Source organism: Lynx rufus, unplaced genomic scaffold (genome assembly GCF_022079265.1).
Source record: "Lynx rufus isolate CCGP_SWC_20201006 ecotype Redwood Valley unplaced genomic scaffold, mLynRuf1.p SCAF_9, whole genome shotgun sequence".
Lineage (NCBI taxonomy): Eukaryota > Metazoa > Chordata > Mammalia > Carnivora > Felidae > Lynx > Lynx rufus.
In genome coordinates this window covers 66,381,238-66,392,011 of record NW_025814897.1, presented here as the reverse complement: position 1 = coordinate 66,392,011, position 10,774 = coordinate 66,381,238, and positions in this window count along the sequence as shown.

Genomic DNA, 10,774 nt, shown 5'->3' with positions numbered 1-10,774 from the left:
GAGAAAGACTGCAATAATAAAACCCTTTCCATTCTCATTTACTTATTATTTTATTTATTTTGAGAGAGAGAGACAGGGCAAGCAGGGGAGGGGCAGGGAGAGAGGGAGACAAAGAATCTGAAGCAGGCTCCAGGCTCTGAGCTGTCAGTACAGAGCCTGATGTGGGGCTTGAACTCACTAACCACAAGATCATGACCTGAGCTGAAGTAGGATGCTCTCAACCAACTGAGCCACCCAGGGACCACTCATTTACTTATTTATGTAAACAAGGTAATATTTAACCACCAATATATGGGCTAATAAAAACACAGGCCCAAGAGAGACATTTTCACTAAAATTTTGTTTTCTTGTTAATAATTATTTATAATTTATAATATATTGCTTTGATCAATTGTGTACTAATAATAATTATAATGCTATTCAGTCCAAAAGAAATTTAGCACCTGTAACCTAATGATCATAGGATATTTTTTTGATTTCAAATCTTATGTATTTTGTTATTACAAACAAGAATAATAAGGTAATCAGTAAAAGACTTTCAAGGATAAGAATATGTTACATCAAGATAAAATATTGTGGGGAGAAAGGCAATGGATTTTACAAACTCAAGAAAAAAATGGCACAAGATAAAATTCCAACTTTAAAGAAGAACTTGTTTGTCTGTTTTTTTAAAAAATGGATAATGGTAGGGGTGACTGGGTGGCTCAGTCGGTTGAGCATCCGACTTTGGCCCAGGTCATGATCCCACCCTTCATGGGTTTGAGCCATGTGTCGGGCTCTGTGCTGACAGCTCAGAGCCTGGATCCTGCTTCAGATTCTGTGTCTCCCTCTCTCTGCCCCCCCACTCTGTCTGTCTCCCAAAATAAACATTAAAAAAAAAATATTAAAAAAAAATGGATAATGGTAGGCACTGAGCTGCCATGGTATTTAGATTCTTTTTTTTTTTTTTTTTTTTAAGTAGGCTCCATGCTCAACATAGCGCTCCAACTCAGGACCCTGAGATCAAGAGTCACATGCTCTGCCAACTGAGCCAACCAGGCACCCTTACGATGGTATTTAGTTTCTATTAGATACATTTTTTATTTAAAAAAATTTTTTTTATATTTATTTATTTTTGAGAGACAGAGCATGAGCAGGGGAGGGGCAGAGAGAGAGAAGGAGACACAGAATCAGAAGCAGGCTCCAGGCTCTGAGCTCTCAGCACAGAGCCCGACATGGGGCTTGAACCCACGAACTGTGAGATCATGACCTGAGCCGAAATTGGACACTTAACCGACTGAGCCACCCAGGCGCTCCTCTATTAGATACATTTTTTAAAGGTTTTATACCAATTTTATTTTATTTAAAAAAAATTTTTTTAATGTTTATTTTTGAGAGAGTCACAGAATGCAGGTGGGGGAGGGGCAGAGAGAGAGAGGTAGACACAGAATCTGAAGCAGACTCCAGAGTCTGAGCTGTCAGCACAGAGCCTGATGCAGGGCTCAAACTCAAGAGCCGTGAGATCATGACCTGAGTCAAAGTAGGATGTCCAACAAACTGAGACACCCAGGCACCCCTGTAATAGCAATTTTATTTTTTTTATTTTTTATTTTTTTTAAAACATTTTTTTTTAACGTTTATTTATTTTTGAGACAGAGAGAGACAGAGCATGAATGGGGGAGGGTCAGAGAGAGGGAGACACAGAATCGGAAACAGGCTCTGAGCTGTCAGCACAGAGCCCGACTCGGGCTCAAACTCACGGACCGTGAGATCATGACCTGAGCCAAAGTCGGCCGCCCAACCGACTGAGCTACCCAGGCGCCCCTGTAATAGCAATTTTAAATGTCAGTATATGAAATAAGCCAGAAATTATTATATCCTTTGAAATTATTCAACCTTATAATACAAATTCTAAAACTGATTTTGGAGAACACAGAAACTCGAAAGTTCAAAGACTGCTGGCTGAAGACAATAGCAGGAAATATCTGGCCTATAGGTGCATCAACGTATCTTTGCTGAATTTAATTAGCAGCAAAGGTAAGACTAGAGGCAGGAGACCAATAGGAAATTGTTACCATAGTCCATTCACTCTGAATATTAATTGATGGCCTGACTGGCCAGTCTGTGCTGGGAGCTGTACTATGCTCCTGACATCAAATAATAACCATGGCCTTGCCTTCAGGAGTTCACAGGCCTGGAGAAAGAGAATGAGGGCTAAACATGGCAGGAATATCGAGGGTGGAGTTCAGCAGACAGGTGTCAGCAATACTGACACTGGCTTATCTGCCATGTCTGTGTTTTTACCCATATTTTCCTTTTTCTTAAGTTTATTTATTTTTGAAAGAGAGAGAGAGAGAGAGAGAATGCATGCAAGCAGTGCAGAGAGAAAGAGAGAGAGAGAGAGAGAGAGAGAAAGAGAGAGAGAGAGAGAGAGAGAGAGAGAGAGAGAGAGAACCACAGCAGCTTCCCAGCTGTCAGCACAGAGCCTGATGTGGGGCTCTTAGATCATGACCTGAGCTGAAATCAAGAGTCCAACTGAGCCACCCAGGTGCCCCAACCACCAATTTTTTAAAAACAAAAATAAGTCCTGCTCATTTTAAGAATTCAAATAACACCAAATATAAAAAGTGAAAGGTCATCTTTGTCCCACACCATCCTTCTTCTGCAACCACAGTTACATAACGGGATGATTTTTATGATAACACACCCCAAGTAGGAAAGGATGTGGAGTAAGTTATGCACACAGGCACATGCTCAGTGTAGGTTAAGGATGAAACTGCTATACTCTTTGTGTGTCCAGTTGCTTCTGGATTCCGGGGCCCAGTGAGCTTTGTGCATAACCCCTGCAGGCAGATTTTTTTCCTGGGGCAGTGCTAACCCTAGTTCCAATTCGTCTCACCCCTTTCTGAAACTTGCATGTTTGAAAACCCTGCTGGTTAACCCAGTTGAATCTCTAAATGGTCTAATTAGTAGGTCTTCCCAGCACCCCCTCCAGGGGCCAGCATGTCCTGTCTCAGAACTTGACAGACCTCAGTTCACAGGAGGTGAGGGAGGGAAGGGAAGGCTGAGTAGGCTCTCAGTCTACACAGCTGCACTACAGAGCTGTTTGGGAAGCTTTGAAGCTCGGAGCCCACATCTGCTGCCCTCTGGGCAGGAAGAGAGCAAGCTGTATTGGCCAGGGGAGCACCAGCCATTCACTTCACTCTTTTTTCACTTTTCTCACTTCTGAGATGTTTGGCAGTTCATACAACAAAGGCAGATGATAAAGTGTGCCTATAGAGTGGAAAAACGTGCAGCCATTAAAAACACAGATTGTGGAAGCGCCTGGGTGGCTCAGTCGGTTAAGCAGCCAGCTTTGGCTCAGGTCATGATCTCCCAGTTCATGAGTTCGAATCCCATGTTGGCCATTTGCTGACAGCTCAGAACCTGGAGCCTGCTTTGGATTCTGTGTCTCCCTCTATCTCTGCCCCTCCCCAGCTCGCACTCTGTCTTTCTCAAAAATAACAACAACAACAACAACAATAAATTTAAAAAAATTAAAAACGCCGATTATGAAGGCAGTAAAATGTTTATGGTATGCTAAGGAAAAGTAGTAAATTGTAAGAACAGTTCTTAATATACAATTACTGTAATTACTATACTGCTACAATCACATAATCCTATGTGTACACATAGGAGAGCTGATATTAGAAACAAAATTAGTTATTGTTGTTAAGCCTATTAGTGGGATTATGAGTGGTTTTGCAGGTTTTTTTCTTCACACACACACACACACACACACACACACACAACTTGCATTCTTTTTTTCCTTAAAAGGAACACGTTTTAACTTCCTGGGCACATCGGCTGAGGAAAATCCCAGCCCAGTGAAGTCAGCACCTAAGTTCCCCCAGAGACTCCGATGCCTGAAGGGAGAGGTCCTGGGCTAAGCATGTGCAGAGGGCTGCCCCAGAGGCCGAAACCAAGTGTAAATGAGACATGTGGTATTTGCATGACTAACCCAGGGAAAAAACCCACCAGAGAGTTATTTCTATTTAAGCACAGAAAAATGCAGAAGTAAATCTCCTTGAACCTAACTTGACTTTAAAAGGAAACCAAACTTGCCCCTGAAGTTTTTGCTAGGTGGGGGGTGGGAAGACCTTTTGTAAGGAGGGAGAGTCAAGTTCAGGCTCCAGCGACCTTCACCAGAGAACCAAACTCTTTCAAGGGGGGGGTCTAGATTCCTAAGTTAGTGCAAACGGTTCTGAGTTCATAAACCCACTGAGCCTTCACTTTAGACCAGCCCTGCTTAACCAAGCTAAGTTTGTGAACTTTGGTAATCATAAAAGCTACAGAACTTCTTCCAGAAAAGTGTACATCAGCCCAAAAATTTGAAACAATTTCAGGGTTTTCATTGATCCCACTCCCCAAAATCCTAAACAATCCTACTTATCCCCCAGATTAAGAACCCCTACTGGGCCCGAGTAAATACGATGTCTCACAAGTATCTAACATGAGCACTATTTTTCAAGCCTGTTAATAGGACTGTAATGAATAAATACAAATTCATTTAAAAGAAATACTGGATTCAGAGAGTTGTTGTTATGTTTTCCAGAGAGACAGTAAATGGGTAGGTCCAGGAGCATGTTGAAAGTGTTCTCCTATCCCAGGTGTCCTTCATCCTGCAGAAAGACTGTCTCTTGCTAGCGGGTCCCCTGCCCCAGGACCCAGGCATTGGAGGGCGTGGGACTCCGGATCTCAACCTTGGAGGATCTGCCAAAGCAGACCCTGGCTTTTCGGGATTTTTTTTTGTCCCACCGAAATGCTGCAGCTGCTGGTTGGTTCACATGTGTTTAAGTTTTATTCTCCAATTATGACCGGGTTTTCCGGACGTGGACTGTCAGCCCGAATCCAAAGAGTTACGGGCGTGGGCCTGAGCTCGAGGTGCAGCCACTGAGGTCGCTGCGGGCGAGCACCCCGGGGTGAGCCGCTAGGGGCCCTGGCGTGGGCGGCACGTCCTGCCCGCGAGCTCCCTCCCCTGGGCGCACCGGGGCGCCGGGCCCTGACCCGGGGAGTTCACCGGCGTCTTGCCGGAGGGGCGCGCAATGCGGGGCAGCAATGGCGCTGGGAGCTCTGGCTCCAGACTCGCCGTGACCTTGCGCTGGACCGCGCGGGGCCCGAGGCTATGCACTCCCTGAACATCCTCGATCTTCGCGGCTGGCGGATTAATGGGAAGAGGCAGGAGAAGGGTGCATAGTGCAGCCCATTCCCCATTGCTGCCAGCTCCAGGACCATCACCCCTCCCGGCTCAGCACTCATTTCCGGAGAAGTTCAAAGACCCTGTCCAATGATTTCGACACTGGCAACCAAACAGGGCTGGTTCTAGGCGCCTGGGGCTGGCTCAGTACGGGGCTCATCTGACAACAGTATCTGGCACACAGTTAAGTGTGTGCATCTGTTGAATAAATCAATTATTTTATTTTTCACGTGTGAACCGTGTCTGCTTCAACAGCACTTCCAACAGCGAGCCCCCTGTTAGGAGTGGGTATAGTCAGTGATGTGCGAAGAAGGGTGAGGAAACAGCTGGGGACGTGGAGGGAAATGTGCGGGCCCAGAGAGCAGCTTCTCAGCGCGCCCGAAAAGTCAGCTTCCACAACCTGTCCCGGCGTTGCGCCTCGGTGCGGCAGACCTCCGCGCAGAAAGTCAGAACAGCAGGCCGCCAGTCCTGGGGTCAGGGGGGTGGAAAGATGCACAGAAGAGAGGCCCAGGGGTGACACTCCTCACTCGACAGCAGGGTACAGGTCCGGCTCTACTGGGTACTAAAGACGTGGGATCGGAGAAGCTCAAGGCCAGGAGTCCTGGTCAGAAGGAAGCCCCAAATCTTCCCGCGGGGTGCAGAGCGACACTTCCACTTGGCTGGAAAGGCAGATACCACAGTGGTGAGCGCCTTTTGCTGACCGGTCTCGGGCTTCCCTGGTCCTGGAGGACAACGTCCGCCTCCAGGGGGCGAAATGTTCCTTCCTTTCTTCCGCGCAGGGGTTGAGATCTAAATTAGAAGCTGAGCTCAACGGAAAAGAATGAGACTGAGCCAACAAAACGTGTATATACATAATCCTGATGGGACAAAGAATAAAGCAGTACCACCAAACACGGCAGTAAGGAAGGATTACTTAGTAAGGAATGAAAATGGGGGGGGGGGGGGGAGGACCTAAGCTCCACATTATGCATCAAAATAAACTCCAAGAGGATTAAAATGCGAAATATTTTAAAGAACATAGAAAACACTACATTAAGTGGGATAAAACAGTTAAGTTTGTGGCTAAACGTCAGCGTTCTCGAGGCTTTGTAACAATAGAAGAAACTTCAAAAGAAAACTAACGTTTACAAACTGAAAACTGGATTTTAAAAAGACAAAAGCTTGAGAAAAAAAAGTTTGCGCCAAATAATAATCAGAAAATGCCAAAAATGTATAAAAGTTTGTTTGAATGTAGAAACAATTAAGATAACAATAAATAGACAAAGAATGTAAATAATGCAATTCACAAGGAGAAATAGAATTAGTACCCAAGAACATGGGGAAATGTTTGTGGTTCTTGACAATCAAAAATTATACATTTAAGGGGCCCCTGGGTGGCTCAGTCGGTTAAGCACCCGACTTCTGCTCAGGTCATGATCCCCCAGTTCATGGGTTCAAGCCAGCCCCACGTTGGGCTCTGTGCTGACAGCTCAGAGCCTGGAGCCTAGTTCAGGTTCTGTTTCACCCTCTCTCTCTGCGCCTCCCCAACTCACACTGTCTCTCTCTCTCTCTCTCTGCCTCTCTCTCTCTGTCTCTCAAAAATAAATAAACATTAAATTTTTTTTAATTTTAAGTTTAAATTTTAAACTTAAAACAACCTGACATTTACTAAAGTAGCAAAGATGTTAAGACTATAATGCATAATATTAGCAAAATGGTAAAATTAAACAAAGTCATGATAGCTTCATACAGTTCTTTTGAACAGCAGTATGATGATCTTCATTCATCCAGCAAATAGCTATTGAGGAGTAATGGAGAACAGACAAGAAACATACACTGCATGAGGTGGTGATCACTTTAAGAAGAAAAACTGCTAGTGATGGGACGTGCTGTTTGAATCTGGTGAGGGTAGACTTCTCTGATAAGATAGCATTTGAACAGAGACGTGAACAAAGCAAAAGAACAAATCTTGTTCATATTTGTGGGAAGAGTGCTCCAGGTTAGAGGGAACAGAAAGTACAAAGCCCCTGAAGCAAGAGCATATGACTGGTAGGACACCATCTGATTCCTTTTCAATCATGCAGAAATACTTGAAATTTTTTTTTTAAATTGGTTTACTTTATATACATATTACAGCAATGATGAATTCATTACACTGAGATGATATATATAGTAACCAACAAAACCTTAGCCTCCATGGAAGCTGACATTACAAAAAGATTGCCTCACCCCCATCCTCTTCCATAAGATACTACTCCTTCATTTTCAGTACACTCAGCACTTTTCTAAATGAAGTATCCAAAGATATGAGTATTGCCACAGTTCATGGAAAAGCTCTTCAAAGTAAAAACAAAACAAGTGTTGTTTTTTTTTTTTTAATGGGTTTATCCTCTGCCCTGAATTCCATACTCAAACATCTGTCTGTCCACTTGACCTCTCCAAACGGATGCCACACTGAAATGTCCAAAACTGACCACCTGTTCTCCATCCCCCCATCACACATACTTCCCCCACACACACCACAAAGAAGACTTTAACAGTCTTCAAGTCTTTGTCTCAGTTAATAGCAAGTTAATTCTTTCATTTGCTCAGACCAAAAACATGGAGTCATCCTTGACTCTTCTTTCCTTTAAAATCAAGTCAGGCCATGTCAGTCCTCTATTTAAACCTGTTCTTGTCTCCATCAGATGTAAAAGCTGAAGTGCTCACCATGCCCTAAAGGTCCAGTCACCTTTTTGACCTTTTCACCTTATACTCACTAGCCTTTCCATCACTCCCATCTTTCAGACCAGCCTCCTTGCTGCTCCTCAAACACACCAGGCGCGTGCCTACCTCAAGCCCTTCGGACTTGTTCCCTCTACCAGGAATGCTTTTCCCCTCCAGACTCTTGTGTGATCAGTGCCTCACTTCCTTCAGATCTTTACTCAGAAGTCAAAGCAACTTTCTCAGTGAGGCAAACATATAAAAAACACCCTGCTTTGGATCTTCCAGTTTATCAGAATCTAAAAATCTATCTATATCTATATCTATATCTATATCTATATCTATATCTATATCTATATCTATATCTATTTCTATATCTATCTGTTTTTTCACTGACATATCCCCAGTGCCCAGAACAGTGCTTGCCACATGATAGGTGCTTGATAAATATTCACTGAATAAATGAGGGGGGAAGGGAAAGAAGATAACAGTGTGGTAAAGATAAGAGACAAGGAGAAACATTAACAGAAAAGTAACTTAGGGATACTGCTTAAGAATACAGGTTGATAGTGCAAAAGATTCTGCAAAATATAAATGAATGCCTGGGTCACCAAGATAAAAGCTATGAGCCATATATTCTCTGACAAAGATTGGCTCCCTCCCTGGCTCCTAGTTTATTTACATCCAGCTCCATCGTCAGAATCACGGTCTTCTGAGGGGTAAGAACACCAGAATCTACACCATGCCCTGCCCCACAGACACACATTGGCCCTGAAAGGTCATGTGGCAGAGCTGATGGGACAAAGGGATGCCCAAGATTTGTAACAGAAAATTCAACTCAAATTAGTTTAAATCCTAAAAGGCCTTTATTGTCTCAGAAGCAACGAGTACTTGACTAATGGTTTGATCCAGAAATTCCCAACATCTTCAGGAGCTTGGACTCTCTTGAGACTCCCTCAGTTCTGCCCTCTGCTGTGTGTTGGCCTTGTCCTTACTCTATTTTTCCTATGGGTACAGAAATGGCTGCAGTTCTTTCAGGTGGTACATCCTTATACCACACCATCCATACAGATTACTGGGCTTCAATCTATTTGGGCCAATGTCTGTCATGTGCCCATCCCAAAGCAACTGCTGTGGCCAGAGAAAAGCCAACAGGCAGAGGAGGGCAGAGTTGGCGTAGGTCCTTCCCTGCACCAGTCAACTGGGCGAGGAGAATGAGGTCTCTCTAACTGGTTAAGGACGTACTGTTGGGGCTGGAGGTGAAGTCAATCCTACCTAGAAAGCGTGGCTCTTCTATAGACAGGAGAAGGTGGCATGGATGAGGGACCTGCCACAAGATCCACAACAAAGGCATATCCATTCAGGGCTGGAGGTGCTGGATACCACTGTCTATTTCTATTCTTACTGGGGTCTAATTACCCATCCCTTCACCAGGGCCAAGCCCTGTAAAGGCTCCCAAATAATGTCACTAAATTTCTTTTGGGAACCTGGTACAAATCCCTAAATAGCACAATATGGAGGTCATTTCAGTCATGGTCTCCTTTGGTTCCTGGTCAATCAGTCGCACTGTGCCCCTTCCCTCCCTGTCATCCCAGGCTAACTCTCCAAATGCAAGTGAGTTCAGTAACCTAGCTTCTCCTGCACTCTTGGGCTGATGCTGCTCCCTGCCCTGCCTGCCACTACCCCCAGCCTCCTGAGCCCATCACCTGGAACCTTTGTTCACCTACAGAAAGGAGCTCCTTCTACTTTCTGCCTTAACTGAAATCTGGCTGAAGATATGGCTTCCCTTGCTGACCTCTTGAGACATCCCAACTCATTCCAATAGCCCACTTTCCATGGGACAAGGATCAGCATCCTTCCACCCCTCACTGCCTCTCCTGGATCACCACTCTTCTTTGAGACTGCCATCTCTTCCTTGGCACCGCCATCTACCTACCTCCAGATATTCACCGAGGACTTGAGCCCCTGGCTCTCAGAGTTCTCGGGGGAAATATTGCCACCATCTTAGATGACTTAGTGTCTCTGCGGATAACACATTCTACATCTTAATTTTAAAGTCTCTGACTCCCTTGTCTTCAACGACCTTTGCCCTTCTTTCCACTTGGGGCACTTATCCCCTTGGCCACACTCTGAGCCTTGTCATCATTTAGAAGTGCTACGCTCTCTGACAAAATCCCATTCTCCAAACATAGTTGCTCTTGCAGCTCTCCTTTCCTTACTTCACTGCCTCATTTGTCTCCTTTCCTTCCAACTTCTTGTCATCACATACCACTGAGCAATAGTGGGGAAAATTTCATCCACCTCTGGACTGGGGCCAGGGTCTCCAGTTTCAGCCCACTCACATTTGGATTCTCTCTTTACTATATCCCTGAAGCTGCTCTTTCCAATGTCACCAGAAACTTCATATTGTTAAGATAGAGGGACACTTCAAGCCTTGTCCTATTAGTCCTCTTCTCTACGTTGACCAGTTCCTCCTCATTCTTGAAATTCTCCTCTCCTGCACTACTGAGACACCAGTCACTCCTCATTTTCTTTTATCTTCTTAGAGGCTCTTTCTCCATCTTCCTCACTAATTCCTTTTCCTCCATCAATCCCATAAATATCGCTGTTCCAGGGTGTTGCCCTGGGTTTACTTCTCTCATTTTACAAATCCTTGTCAGCTTATCTCACAAAGGTTTCAATAACCACTCACTCAAATACCAATGATGCCCAAGTCTACACCTTTGGCCTTGCTCCATAGCTGACTGTCCTTTGGATATTGCTACCAGTGTGCCCCTCAAAGAACCTTAAACTCCACATGTCCAAAATTGAACTTTCTATTCTGTAACCTCAATTCCCCATTCTCTTCACTAAAACATCAGACCCTGTGTGAAATAG